The 14,443-nt window shown below is 40.7% G+C and overlaps 1 protein-coding gene across 3 annotated transcripts in view; it reads left to right on the plus strand.

Annotated features, from left to right (window-relative positions):
• Positions 1–215: 215 nt before the first annotated feature.
• The window catches only part of TAB2 (TGF-beta activated kinase 1 (MAP3K7) binding protein 2), a 68,896-nt gene continuing 54,668 nt past the window's right edge, over positions 216–14,443 (plus strand). For 2 of the 3 annotated variants that reach the window (XM_074818721.1, XM_074818720.1), the window contains exon 1: positions 218–597. The gene's annotated coding sequence lies outside the window, so the exon portion shown is untranslated. Of the gene's footprint in view, positions 598–14,443 lie in introns of all 3 variants that reach the window. The other variant, XM_074818723.1, reaches the window with a different exon arrangement.

A 14,443-nucleotide genomic window follows, 5' to 3' on the forward strand; every position in this document is an offset into this window, starting at 1 on the left:
CGCGCGTGCGGCGGGGTGGGCGGGGCGGGGCGGGGAGGCGCTGGCGCCCTCCGTCCGCACCGCGCGCGGCGCAGCAGCCCCGCCCCCCGCCACGCCACGCCCCGCCCCGGGGAGACCCCGCCCCCCGGCGCCCATTGGCGCGCGCCGCATCCCGTTAGCGCTCGGGGCTCGATCTCGCGATGCTGGGCCGCCGCCGCCATATTGTGACACTATTTTGATTTGGAGCGCAGCGAGCGGGGGGAGGGGGGGGCCGGGAGCGACGCGCAGCCGGAGCGGTTCCAGCTGAGGACGGGAGCGGCGCCGCAGGCACCCACCCACCCACTTACCCCCCCGCTTACCCCCGGCCTCCCCGCTTCTCCCGCCCGCGGCGGCAGCACGGCCCCCCCCTTTCCCTGCCTCCTCCTCCTCCCCCCCCGGAGCGGAACGGCGGCGGCGGGAGGCTGCGGAGCGGGTCGGGTCGGCGGGGTCCCCCCTGCCGGGCGGAGGCGGCGGCGGCGCTGGTGGCGGCGGTAGTGGCGGCGGCTGCTGCCGTGGTGGGGGAGGCGGAGGAGGAGGAGGAGGCGGAGGAGGAGGAGAAGCAGCAGCAGCAGCAGCGGGGTAAGGCTGACCCCGCCGAGGCGGGCCTGGTGGCAGCTCCCCGGGCTGGTTTCCTGGCGGGGCTGGTCCCATCCCCCGGGGGCTGCAGGGAGAGGCGCGGGGGACTGGCCCGGCCCGGCCCGCAGGCCTGAGAGGGGCAGGGGGCCCGCGGCGCCCCCTGAGCCTCTGTCCTCCCCGTCGGGCGCTGCGAGGGCAGGGGAGGCCTGTGCGCGGGGCGGGAGCAGCCCCCGGCACCCCGCTCATCCCGGCGTGGTGGGGCGGGGTGGGGAGCGGAGGGAGGGCAGGGACGGGAAGCCGCCGCGCAGCGGGGCGTCCGGCGAGAGATGGAAACTTATTTTCCTTCGCGAGTCGCCGGAGCTTCCCCCGCGCGGGGAGGGATTCGGCGGGCCCTCGTGTCAGGGGGCGAGGGGCGGCGGCCCCGGCCTGCCCGCGGCGGGGGGCTGCGGCGGCCCGGGGGGAGCGGCAGCGGCCTGCCAGCGGGCTCGCCTTGTGGCGGGGGGCTGGCCTGGCGCCTAGCAGGTGACAGGTGTGAGGGCGCTGGGCGAGGCTCCGCCATTTGAGGATGAAGAACAGCGCGTCAGAGGTGCGATTTTTTGGTGCCCGGTGTCTTTGCGGGGGCTGGCTGGGCTCCGTTCCATATATAGTATATTTAGGACGTTAGTTTCCATTCTTCAAGTCAGCTTAATTATTGAGTAAAAATTCTTGAAATGGTTCTGATAAGAGGGATTTTGAAGGGAGGAGATGCATACGGTTTCTTCTTTTCTTCTTCTCTTGTTCTGTTTTGTCTCTGAGAGACCTGGGAACACTACACAGAGGTGTGTATTACCTTGTCTCATTCATTGAAAGGCTTGTATTGAAAGTCTGATTTTAAAAAGCTCAGTCCTGTTAGATCAAGCAAGACCTTAAGAGCAGGGACCTTGTGTTCTTTGTACTTTACCTGCTAGCTCAGCAGAGCCTGGTTTGTGCCCAAGACCTGTACGTGTTTCTGTATTAATGATAGTAAGTACATACTTAAAGCAATTCTGAAGGAATACTTCTTAGCAAAGTTTCAGGTGTGGTTGTCTAGTCATCATAAGTTTAGGGTATTTGATACAGACTGAATAAAGCTGTTTCTGAAGTTGAACTGTAGAAGGCTGAAAATGATGTTGCATATAATTTTCAGTACTCTGAGTTATGAAGATGTTTTAAAGCCATATGTCTTTCTCTTAGACTGTTCAAATTGTTTTGTATCATAACTTTAGCCACCAAAATGGTACTGTACATGCACTGCAATAAGGAGGGCTAGTGACTCTATAGCAGTAGCACTGTGTTCGTGATTGGCCACGATTTGCTGAAATTGGGAATAATTTTCAGCATTCAACTAATGATTTACTAGATAACCAGGCATTTGCATTCCATATATGCATTTCAATTATTTGTTCTTTATCTGTATTACTGTAATTGGGTTTTGTCAAACCTCAGAATTCTGGTATCTGCTTTTGGCATGAGGGAAGTTCCACTGACAAATTAGGAGACGTGTGTCATCAGCTTCATTAAGTTCTGCCCTTCAATTTAAATGGAAGTTTTAGTCACTTGTGGCTGTTATCCATATGTTAAAGTTACAAATACTCACCTGTAGGTAGTACCTTGGCTTGCACTGCAGCTGAGCTGACTCAATTTCTTTTAAAACCTGAGAAGGTCTTGATGGTTTTTCTTATGTTGTTTCACAGGAGAAAGGTGAAGGGGGGAAGAAGGCTGTTGGAGGAGATAATCAGTTTGGGTCATCCTAATTTTGTTTCCGAGAGATGTTTGATAAAGTATCATCCCTATCATTATGTGTAGGGGCAGTGCCATCTTCTTGCTATGCTGTGCTACCCTTGCTTACACCAGCTTTCAAAGACTTGATGAAATGTAAACCATTTTGCTTCCCAACATCAAGAGAAGTCAAAGGGTTCTTTTCTCTTCCTTTTTAAATTTGCTGATACAAAAATAGAATTCTTGAAAATGGGCATTGTTCCTATGACAGTGTCCTGGTAGAAACTTCTCTTTTCCAGCAGTGACAGGATGGAAGAAGATAGTGGTTTTTCTCACCATGGCATTGCTTTGAAGGCTGAGGTCCTCTGTTGTTCTTTTGTAATGGTCTTTGGCTTTACAGATAACTGGTGTGCTTTTCAAACCTTGTAGAATTAAACCTGTCATCTGTTGAAGACATTATTCTCAGCAAACTTTTTTTTTTTCCTAGGGAGCTTAAAGAGCTTTTAGCAAACTATTTATGAGAGTGTCTTTGAAACGTAAAACTAGATTGCTCTTCATCCTATTGCAAGTGCCTCCTCCTTATCATGATCTCCATGGTTGGAAACACTGGAAGAAATAAGTTGGTCAGATGTGACCTCAGGTTTATGAAATGATTGTAAATTTAGGACTGAGGGATCAGGCTGATCTTTTCTGAACTGATGCAAGCGGAATGCTGAACGATGTTGCTGTTGGTGCTTTTACAGGAAATAGAACAAAAATTCCAGTGATTCAGAACTGGATTTTTTTAAAGCTATACTCAAAACTCAAATATTTAAATGATTGAAATGGAAGTTAACTTTTTTCCCCACTAACGTATACAGTGATTCAAGTTGGGTTTTTTCTCTTTAATTGCATAGTAGGTTATCTCAACTGGAAAAGTATACACTTTCTATTTCAAACAGGAGAAATGCTGGTGGATGTTCTAAACTATCTTGTACACTGCTTAGCAAACTGATTTAAATACAGCTGAGAACAAGAAGGCTGTCATAGTCACAATTGGATAATTTTTTTTATAAACTCTTAATTGTAGTCAGAGGTTTCAGTGTAATAGTTGTTTCAGGTTCACCCTCTCTTGAGAATGCTTACCAAAAAATCACTGATGTAATATTAATGGTTTTCCTGACAAAACTTTTTGTAGACCTTTATCCTAATTACAGTAAAATTAGGAACTTATTTTATTGAACTGATCGGCAAGCTCCAACTCTCCCACAAGAAGGTATTCCAAACAGTACACAGATGTTTACTGAGTTCTGTCTAGCTTTGCGTTATGCTGCCTTTGGATTTTGGTGTTCTGTAATCGGTAGTAATCAAGCTCTAGTGAAACCAAGTGAAATAGTTTGACATAATTAAAGTTGAAAGATGTGTGTTTTCTGTATATGGTATCCTGATATTCTTGGAACATGTCTGTTGTTGAATAAGGGCCATCACTCAGGATGTTCTTGTTGCTGTAGGTGCAGTTAAGGTGTAGTTAAATAGTTAATGATTTTAGAAAGTGTTAGGTTTTTTGATGGCAAGAAGTTACGCATAGCTTATGATAATGTGTTAAATAAACTTTAAGTTAGTGTCTGGCCACAGAATTTTACAAAAAGATTCTTTTGTTTAAAATATGCATTATATTCTTAGAAAAATGCTATGTGTAATCAATTTCTGTAGCAATATGGAAAATTTATAGCTCTTTCCTATTCTGAGCACAGATGAAGATCAAATTTCACTCTTTAATGATGAGTGCTTTAAAACTCATTCAGGTTCTGGTTGTACTATGAGCAGAATTTAATTTTTCCATTATTTAAAAATTGGTGTTTCAGAATGGATGCAAAACTTGTGCTCCCTTTAGTGTTTAGAAAAGCATTAACTTAGGAACACACAGTAGTAAAAACACCCATACATTTCTGTAGGTTGCATATGTGAGTTTTTTAAAAATAAGAACCAAACAAACAAAACTGCACCTATTAGTCATGATATTGTTAGGCTTGCTAGAATTTACCAAAACCAGGACAAAGCCACTATGTATGCTCACTACTTTGATTTTCTTAAGTTAGATAAACACTCAAATACTAAGTATCTAAAGCTTGTTCCAGAATTAATCAAGTCTGGTGCTATGTGCATGCTGGCGGGTTGGACTGCTGGAGCTGCCAGTAGAGAAGGCAGAGTTCCACCTGCTTTTCCCCTCATCGAAGGCATGAATTCAAGTTTTTTTTCTACAAAGCTGCCAGTTTTCACAAAATTTGTAGAAGCCTTTTTTATCTTTGAGACTTCAAAATGCACGTGAAAAAATGGTCAGAACATGCAAATACTTATTAAAGGACAAATAGAATGTGTAAATGCAATTTCTTCAAGCAACATTAGTTAATTAGACATGCTAGAAAAGAAATTTTTTTTAATTTGGGAGTTTAGAATCAACTGTTTTCACATGGATAAGATGTTGAGATGAACCTATTCTGTGGGGTTTTTTTAAAGAAATAGAGTTGCTGATGATTTTTATATATTTGTGTAGTGTATAACCATCTTTAATTCACCTTTCTAAAGACAAATCTTGAGCAGTCATGTTTTCTGTAATCCTGTATCTCAATAAATTTTGAGTCATCAGCTAACTTCAGCAAAGAAATTAGCCAAGGGGCAAGGTCTCAAAGATTTTTACATTTTAATAATGTTTAACGAGCTTTGTTAAAATTGATGGCTTCATTGAGTAAGATCATCTCTTTAGGGGAAAGTTTTGCATGAATTTAGCAGATACCTGTATTTAGCCTGCCAGTTGGCCAGCAAACAGTTGTCTGTGGGGTAAGAACAAGATATGAAGTGCAGTACTCTTTTTTTTCAGTCAGTAGTTAAAGGACATGAGAGGTTAAGTATCTTGTGGCTAGTGCTTGGAAGAGAGGGGTAAGATAATAGGCATCTGGGATAGAGGTGGAATGTGACTACTTGGAATATGGGGGCATGGCTGAGACGATGCAAATCTATGGGAAATGGGACTTTGTTACTTCTGCTATTTATGGGACAGTGCCTTTAAGAGGAAGGTTAGAAGCAGCTGACAGTTTTGGTTTACTAAACAATTATGTTAGAATAGGTTCTTAAGAAGATGAAGGGTGAGGTATGTAGGTAGCTGAGCAGACTGCTGGGCTGCTAAGATGGTGTTGTAACAGCGGCACGCTTTTGACTACAGCGATAGAAACTCTGAGGGTGAGGTGGCTGTTAGATGTTTGGTGATATTGTTGCTTCCACGCGTACGGAGCCTCTTCTGCTGTGCCTGCATTTGTGTTTGTATGGCTCTGATTTGACACGATTGCCCGAACACCTAGACTGACTTTTCAGAGCATGTAGCAGCACGGGGCAAGAATGTGTATGAGTAAGGGAGGAGTTACTTAAGTTGCATAAGAAATACATGCTGTTCTCAAAATACATTATCCAAAGCATTATTTTATTGTTATGTCGTATATAGTTATAGTTTCTTTAGATAATGTGATTTAGATGTTTGTCTCATGCTAACAGTATAATTCAGTCATGCCTTTGTGGGCTGTCTCATCCAGTGGTATATTTAATGTCCTCCCAGGTCTAATAGATTTATCTGTGAAGATGAGCCATGGTAGTATCAAATTGTTTTAATAAGCCTAAAGTCACTTCCCTTTTCTTATAGATTTATTATAGACTAAAGATTTTTATGGAGTTTGTTGAATCTTGAAATAAGTACTTATCTGGTATACCTCTATTTTGTAGATAATGCTAAGTAGAAATGGATAAGAAATCACTGGCAGATATGAAAGACTCATAATGGCAAGCTTTTAATTTGCTGAAGCATATCTTTATTGTTCAAGAAGATGCTTTGTTGTTATCAGGTATTTTCATGGGTGACTTGTAGAAAGATCAAGCATAAATATGTTCAGGGAGTGATTCTTAGGAAATTTCTTAGAGGCTGTCAAAGTTAGGGCTGTAGAACGCATTTTTCAAAGGAAATTGCATTGAATGTGTGTAAAAAAAAAAAAAAAAAAAAAAAAAAGAAAAATCTCAGCTGTTGATCCATATGTTTATCAATATGTTCTCAGAATGTCTTTTTCAGCAGGGTAAACTAACTGAATACACAAAGTTTCAGAATCTAACCACCCTGTGAGCACTAGTACTTGTTACTGATCCAGTGCCTCAGAAGCTATGACTAATATGTACATCCAGATAAATCATCCGTTTTCCTGAAGCTGGTTGGGGGGGGATCAATTTCTATTTTGTACTGAAGGGTAGAAATGCAGCAAAGTCTTTTCCTGTGTAAGTCCTAAGTCTGATTTCCCCAGGTGGAAAAAATTATGAACTGGTTTCACCTACGGAGAAAAAAAAAGCGCACACTTAAAAAAAAAAAAAGGTTGTACAGTGTGGCATGTAATTGTATCCTTTCTCAATTCATGTTGTGTTTAAACCCTTAAGAAAAGTCTCCACCTCCTGTGTCCATGCTGTGGTACATACCTCTTTTTACAGTACTCTCTGGTCTTTTTACAGCATATTTTTTTCTGTTTATTTTTTCTTGACTCTTTAAAAATCTGTCCCATGCAGAATTTATCTCCTCCAACCACTGTTTTACTGACATCCTATCGTATTTGTAGGTGAGCTAGAAAAGAGGAGATCTGTTCATTCATATCCTTTTTTCACTCTTCCTTTCCCTTGCCTAGCCAATATATGATCTATACTTTACAACCGAAATGTTAGTGCCCTCTCGTTTATAGTTCTCTTTGGCATTCTTTTTTGTTCTAATCTCTCTTCTTGGAAACTTTTTTTTCTTCTTAAGAGACCAGTTCAGCACTTGTAATTTCTTTCTCATTCTGTTTTCTCTTCAGAGTATCAGTTGCTAAGTTTGCCCCTGCTCCAGTTAGACTTTCCTGAGAGAGTGTCATGAGTTCTGTACTTGGATTTCGTTCAATTCATTCAACTGGTTCAAACTGCTACTTTCCATTTGTTGGACAAACATTTGTTTTTTGGAAGGGAATGGTAGGTTATCTTTCTTAGAGAGCGTTCTTTAATCTAACAGGTTTAAGCCTGGGAACAGGGAATCCCCAGGGGCTCAGCAAAAGTATGCTTAAAAAGGCATTTTAGGTTGATAAGTACAAAGCAGTATGTTTCACACTGGCTTGTGAAGCTGCTTATGTTAAAATTTTGGTGTCTTGTTCCCTTTTTTTAAATATTGGTTTTGTCTTTGGTAAATGGGAATAAGATTTTTTTTTGTGTGTCTCAAACTGTGTATTTCAAACTGTCTTGCTGGAATAATTGCCAATACCAGATTATTGTATCTTATTTATGCTTTGGTATTGGCTACAGAGTTTGACTTGGATTAGGCTGTTTTGTGCAAGGCACTGTATAAATATTTATTAAATAAGTTAGTCCCAGAAGACTTTGCAAGTCCTATGAATAATTAAGTTTGTTTACCAAGATGCATATATTGGATTAGACAAAGACATTTAGCAAAGTATTTGTGTTATCTTTCATCTATTATTCCTGTTAGTTCTTCAGTCATTTTAAACTCTGCCAGTCTTAAAAAATTAATTAAAACTGTCTTTAATAGCTGTAATTCATTTAGCTGTTTTGACACATGACTTTTAAGATTTGTCTGATTCATAAAAGAATTATGAAATTACTTGAGTTAGTCCCTCACCAGCTTGTATTCTATTGGTAGTTGCTTAGGGTAGAGCTAGGTGTATCAAAGCTGGGAATTCTGTTGAAGGTTGTGACAGTGGATCACAACTATGATGCTTACACTCAGGACTTCAGTCAGAATGAGAACTTTTTTTTGTAAAATGAGTTGAATGCAAGGAGAAATTTGACCACTGGGAAATTTTTAAGCAACTTACTTTGTTGCATATGTGAGTTAAGACTTAGCACGAATGTATGTGTAAAAGGGGTCGCTAAAGAATTAGTTCTTGCTGCTCTACGAGAAGAACATTTTGATCTTCCTTTTCCAGGCCTGAAGTGCAATGCTTTTTGGATTCTTCTTCCGCAGTATCTGGTGAAGAATAAAATAAATTGTAAGCAGCAGGAGAGAACTGTCATTCGGACTGTGGAAATTTCTGTTCTCTCCAGTGTCTTGTTTCTAGCAGGTGATGTGTTAAGCAGTCAGGTTTAGCAAAAATACCCATTATTTGTTTCTTTTTTCCCCTGCATGGGGTTGAAAACCCCTGTGGTTTCCAGACTGAAAGGAAAATATCAGTTCTCCCAGTAGTGTTCATAAGCATACTGCAGAGTGAAAAAAAATTGATATTGTAATCTCTTATCTTCAGTCTTCTTGTCAAAACTGTGGATGGTACCAACATGGCTGCATCATTTTGGATGCATGAAAGAATGTCATCCTTCCATAATGTAGCTGTATGCATGCAGAGTTGCTAGGGTAGCTGCAGTTACACATGCAAAATGGTGTTATTTTTCTGGAAGAGCTCCAGTCTTGATTTGGGTGAGTAGTTTTAGTTTATTGATACAAAACATGCCTTTGCTGCTGTGAATGGAATGCTTTAACTCTTTTGTCAGTATTTCTATGTAAATTAAAAACTCCTGGAGTAATATAACAAAAAGCAAAAATGGAAGAATGCAAGCATTTGTGAGCATTGGGGGCCAGTCTGATAGTTTGCTGTGACTGAACAGGGAAGATTTCTTTCATTGACACAAGCAGCTGGTCTCTGGTACTTGTCTCATCTGTCTGTGAGCCAGGTCAGTCTCTGTACTGGGGGTTAGAAAACTAACCAGAAAAAGTTGATTGTTATTTAACTGTCTCAGGTGATCTCATGGAGTGAGACTAACCCTTCCATGCTGAGGAGCTGTTAGACCAGTTCAGTAGTTTCCTATAACTTCACACTGAGGGGGATGTTTTGCACTGCAGCAGTGACAGTGAATGGATTTGCCATCCTTGCCCCTTAGTTCACTGATGTGGCTTATAGTATGATCCCACAAGTACATTTTTCTGCAATGCTGAGGTATGGCAAAGAAGTAGAATAAGAGAGAAGAATTTATTAAGCTGGTATTGTTGATGAAGAAAGCCTCTCATGAAACTGTAGACCTAAGAGTGGTGCTATGATAGACAAGCAGGAAGACCAGTTCAAGAATTTGTCTCTGCCCACTGTGGCACTGCAGCTGTTTCTAGGGTCACCAGCTGAATTGCCGAAATGGTGCAAATTAAAAGCTAGCCCTTGAAAAAGTAGGACAGGAACTAGTTGAACTGACTTTACCACAGGACCCACATATGTGGTGTAAAATCTTCACCAGTGGCCTACCTGGGTGGAAGATGGTAACAGTAATCTTTCTGCTGTTATCTGGAGATAATCAAGGAGTCTTAAATGCTTCTAACAGGCATGTTTTAATTAGTGAGCTTTAAGTGATGGTGCCTGTAAGAATCCTAGCAGTCTTCTCTTTGTCAGTAAGAATGTCTAGGTTTTTCTTGGGCGTTTAGTCTTTAAATATTGCAGTCCAGTTTTGCAATGCAGTAGGAAATTCAGGACCCATTGAAACTGGTGAAAGTGGCTAATAGATAAACATAACTGCAATGAGGTGTGTAAACTATGGAAAGAAAGATAGAACCATTTAGAAAAAGTGCAGCATTGGTTGACACTTCAGGAAAGATGCAGTTAAAATGGGATAGCAAAACATGTTTTCTAAAGATATTCTCATTTCACCTGTGTACTACAGGGGAGTATTATTTGAGCTGGCCTAGAGTTAGTCTTTCATAACCTTTAATGGTTATGAGAGGAAACTGGTGAATCTATTAAATTACAATCTGCTATTCAGCCATATTAGTGAATATAAAGCTTCATTTAAAGATGAGTAAATTAAAATTAGTGTGTAGATGTTCTCTTTCTTTAAATTGCAGATTTTGGGTAGACTTCGGCAGCTACTGTTATGTTCCAGTCTGGCCTGTGTGTTCAGGTTGTAGGCTGGCAGATACTAACAACTTTTTCAAGCTAAAGCTTAATATAAATGTCTATCTGTGTATAAAATGCTGTATAAAACACAAGTGTTTCAGCCTTATCTAAGTGCTGAATTTTGACATTACTTCTTTCATGTTTTTTTGGTTGTGTTGTTATATTGGTTTTGCTTAATTGTGAAATTTCTTGTGAATTTTAGTTTCAATTCCTTGTGGCAGAGTATCTTAAAGTCAAAGTACCACCTAATGGTGTTAGCAGAGTTGATGGAGCTACAGGCTTCCTTCCTGTTGAAACTGGCCAAAAGAACAGGCCAAACTGTAGCTTGTGTTTCTTCAGTGTAGAGCCAATGGCAACTCTCTGGAATGTTTTTTCCACTCCCCATCAATGAGAGGGGAAATTCTTGCCAACGCAAATGAGATCTTGAGACCTGCAACTTGCCTCAACATAATACAGTTCATACTGAAAAAAATACTTTAGCTAGAAGAACATCCAGAGTTATACTAGTATGGGACATTGTTAATTAAAAACTAGTTATTTTCTGGTTTGAGGTTTTTAGGAGTCTTGGAGCAAAATAGTATTTCACCTTTGTCTGTGTGACTTCAAGCTGCTGCCTGTTTGTGATAAGGGCAAGTCATCACCTTGCACTGTCAATGAATGTTGCAGAAATGCCTACAGTGACTTCTCAGACTGTCAAAATTCACCAATTCCAAAAGCACTTTTCTCATTTCATGTTTTGCTATTTCAGTACAGCTTCTCTGGCTCTTGTAGCTTTGTTTTCTGATGTACATATATTGGCTAGGATTTTAAATTGATTTAGGAGAAGCCTAGCAGTGCAGCTTTACCTTCTGAACTTAATGATTTATTGTCACTACTTTGGCATCCTTACTGAACTTATTGTGAGAATGGAACTATATGTAATTGGAAGGAATAATACTTACTTTGCTATTCATTCGTGGGGAAAAAAATTGTGCTTTTATCACAAAGTTAAAGCACAAGTGTTTTTTCATGCCTTTGTTCTTTCCAGCTCCTGTGAAAGGTCCACATCTGCATTTTTAAATTATGCCTGCTTGTAACCTGTGGCTTAGTATTTTTGCAGGACAAGCATTAGAAAATTGGAATGGGTGAAAAATTGAATCCTTCTGAAATATGAAGCTAAGTTATAATAGTTATGAATCCTTTGCCACTTTATCAGCATAACAGTGTTCATCTTAACTTTCCAAAGTCAGTCTACTTCTATTAACAGACCTCTTATCTTTGTTGCAAATGCAGAAAATGTATTAGTACATCTAAGTTGTGAAGAGCTATCCAGACTAGCAGAGTTACTTTTCCTCTATGGAGTTGTTTGATAGTTGATGGGATCTCAGCTCTTACTTCAGTTTGCTGAAAATACCTGGTATCTGGCTATATCCATGGTTAGAAGATAAACACTGAGGCTTAATGATTCTTCTAACTTGTATGTACTTTTTATATTTTCAGTGTTTAACTCCAGTTGTAAAGAGAAAGCTAAAACACAGCTAATTTCTTAGTTAAAGGCTATAAGATGATACAATATCCAGAAAGCAGAGGGGAAGGTCAAAATCTGAGTGGGAAGATTAAGTATTTAATAAAGGCAGGGGAACATTATCTCCTTTTTAGAATGATTGGCAAGTTAATAACAAAATTTGTCATTTTAGTGATTAGTTATGCATTAACTTTTTTACTTTTGGCATGTGTTAATGTATCCAAAATATTGGCAGTTCTGTAATTAAAAAGATTTGTTAGATTTCATAGTTTAATAATACATGTATGTTACTTTCAGAGAGAACCCTTTTCTGGTTTTGCTGCTAGATGCTAGTGTAATCTTGATTTCTAGCTTTTTAAACAATGGTTTATTCCTGCACTTCCCTCTGCCCCCTCCTCCCACCCCATCCATAGTTTGCAAGAAAGGGCCTTGGAATAGGGATAAGATGGGGACAGAATCTTAGTTGCGAATGTACTGGATTTTTTTACATGGATTTTAGTCTAATGTAATGCCGCTGTTGTGGGAGTCTCTTTTCGTTCCAAGCGGTGTGACAAAGTGGAGGACCGTATCAGTTTAAAAGGTCTTTACTCACCTTACGGTACGAGGCATCTTTTCTACTTTTTTCTCAACTCCCCTCTGTTACTTTCCTCATCTGCCTTTTTCAGAGCAGGTTATTTTTAATTTTTTCCTTTTGGTATGTAGTTGTCTTGTTAGTTTGTATCTGGCATTAGGACCTTTGTAAGGAGATACTGTTTAAGGTAGAAAATGTAGAAGATAGGTCAATTTGTGAAAGGATTAATAGCCATCTTTTAAAGGTTGTAACAGCAGGAAACAATATGTATTGAGAAGCCTTGAATTCAGGAGGCATTTCAACTCTTCTCAGCTTTCCTCTCCTCTTCTCTTGTTAATCTCTTTTTCCTGAATCCTGTGTGGAGTAAACTGCAGAAAAAAGGGTTGGTGGTGTTAGTCTCGTACATAGCAGGCAGTGCAGCGATTGCATCTTTCTTTACTTTACAGATGGTTGGAGTGCAAGTAGTGTTCTTCTCTTCTTTGAAGAAAGTTCATAGTGAGACATGGGAAACTTAGAGGAAAAACTGTGAATTTTAAAATTATGTATTATCAGTTCCTAGGTAAGAAATCTGTGTTCTATTCTAGAGGAGAAGTATGGAAATCTGAATAGGAGCTAGAGAAACAGCTGTTTAGACATCTGTCTGTTACTTTTCCCTCCTTGTGTATAAAATATGTTCCTTGAAGAAAAGCAACAGAAAAAAAAGTTGTATTGGCACCACCATGAGTATTTCTATCTGACTCTTGCCTGTCAGTATCTGTTACCTCATCTCAGTGTAGGCTTTTTTCCCAGGTTAATGGATTTTTGTTTATTTTTCCCTACTGCTGTGAAGTTGGCAGAAGATAAGTGGAAACTGGAGGTTTCCTCCCAAATGTTGCAATGGTGGTCTTGGTTTTGTCCTTACATATGTTAGTTTGGGAACTAACAGAGAAGAAAGAGAAAAGAACTCACAGTTTCTATGACCATGCTTCTCCCTTTCTTTCCCCCTTTTCCCTGGCAGCTATTCTGTCAAAGAAGTCCTGAGTTACCCTAGGACCTTCAGCCAGTGTACTTTCACAGGTGAAAATAACTGCACTTAGATAGAAAGTCAAGCTCTGTTAGCCTAAAACTATGGCAGCCCAACTGTAGACAGCCTCCTAATATGGGCACCCTTCATGTCCAAGGCCTCAGTTCCTCTTCTGGAGAAGAGGATAGACAGAAAAGGGCACATCTGTGGCCATTCTTCTCTTTATGGTACTGTGTTAAATAGCTGATGGTCTTTCTTCCCTACCTCTTGGTGGTAGTGTCTGTCTTGGTGGTGTCCTGCCAGTCTTTCTGAAACTTCTCCACCTGCTCTCACTTCAGGTGCTCTCAATACAGTTGTTTCCAATTAGCTGATTACAACTCAAGGAAGTGGTTTGCTGTTATTAACCCTTTTTGTGTTGCTTCTGTAGAACTTGCATGTCTCTTCCTTCCTCTTACCCTACAGGCTCACATCATTGTTTGTAACAGCTGCCAGAAACAGCCTTGTGTGGTTGGGCTAGATGTTTAACTTCCTAAATGTTTATTCTAGTGCTAAGGTAATGTAAAATCAGAAAAGTCTCTTTCAGTGTTTGAAACCTTGGTTTCTTCCCTCTCCTCCAAGATTGCCCTCAGGAAAAAATACAGGTGTGATTTGTAAATCAGTGTTAAGTTGGCTTTGCTTCTTTCCCTGCATTCACACTGGCATTCATCTGACTCAAAGCTAAACTAGCAGAAAGTTAACACTACTTCCCTCCCCCCCCCCCCGCCCCCCCCATTTTGCTCCATGAACTGGCTTGCTGCAGGATCAGATGAGTGCCAGCATTGGCTTAGATCACAGGAGGGAGAGGGGGAATGCATGCCTGGGAGCAGGAGGAATGACAGTGGCCGTATTGAATTGTTTTGAAGCTGCATTTTAAGGAGTGGCTGAAATACCCAGCCTTACTGTCATTGAAATGTTATGAGTAAATGATATATTAGTAAACAAGTCAAGTCCCTCACTAAGTTGAAAAAGGAATTTTATTTTTTTTTTGCCACAGTCTGGCTTTCAGTAGGTATTTACCCAAACACTGGATTTACCACTGACACCTCTCCTATCAATTGAAGAAATGGTTTGAGTTTTGT

Source organism: Strix aluco, chromosome 3 (assembly GCF_031877795.1).
Source record: "Strix aluco isolate bStrAlu1 chromosome 3, bStrAlu1.hap1, whole genome shotgun sequence".
NCBI lineage: Eukaryota > Metazoa > Chordata > Aves > Strigiformes > Strigidae > Strix > Strix aluco.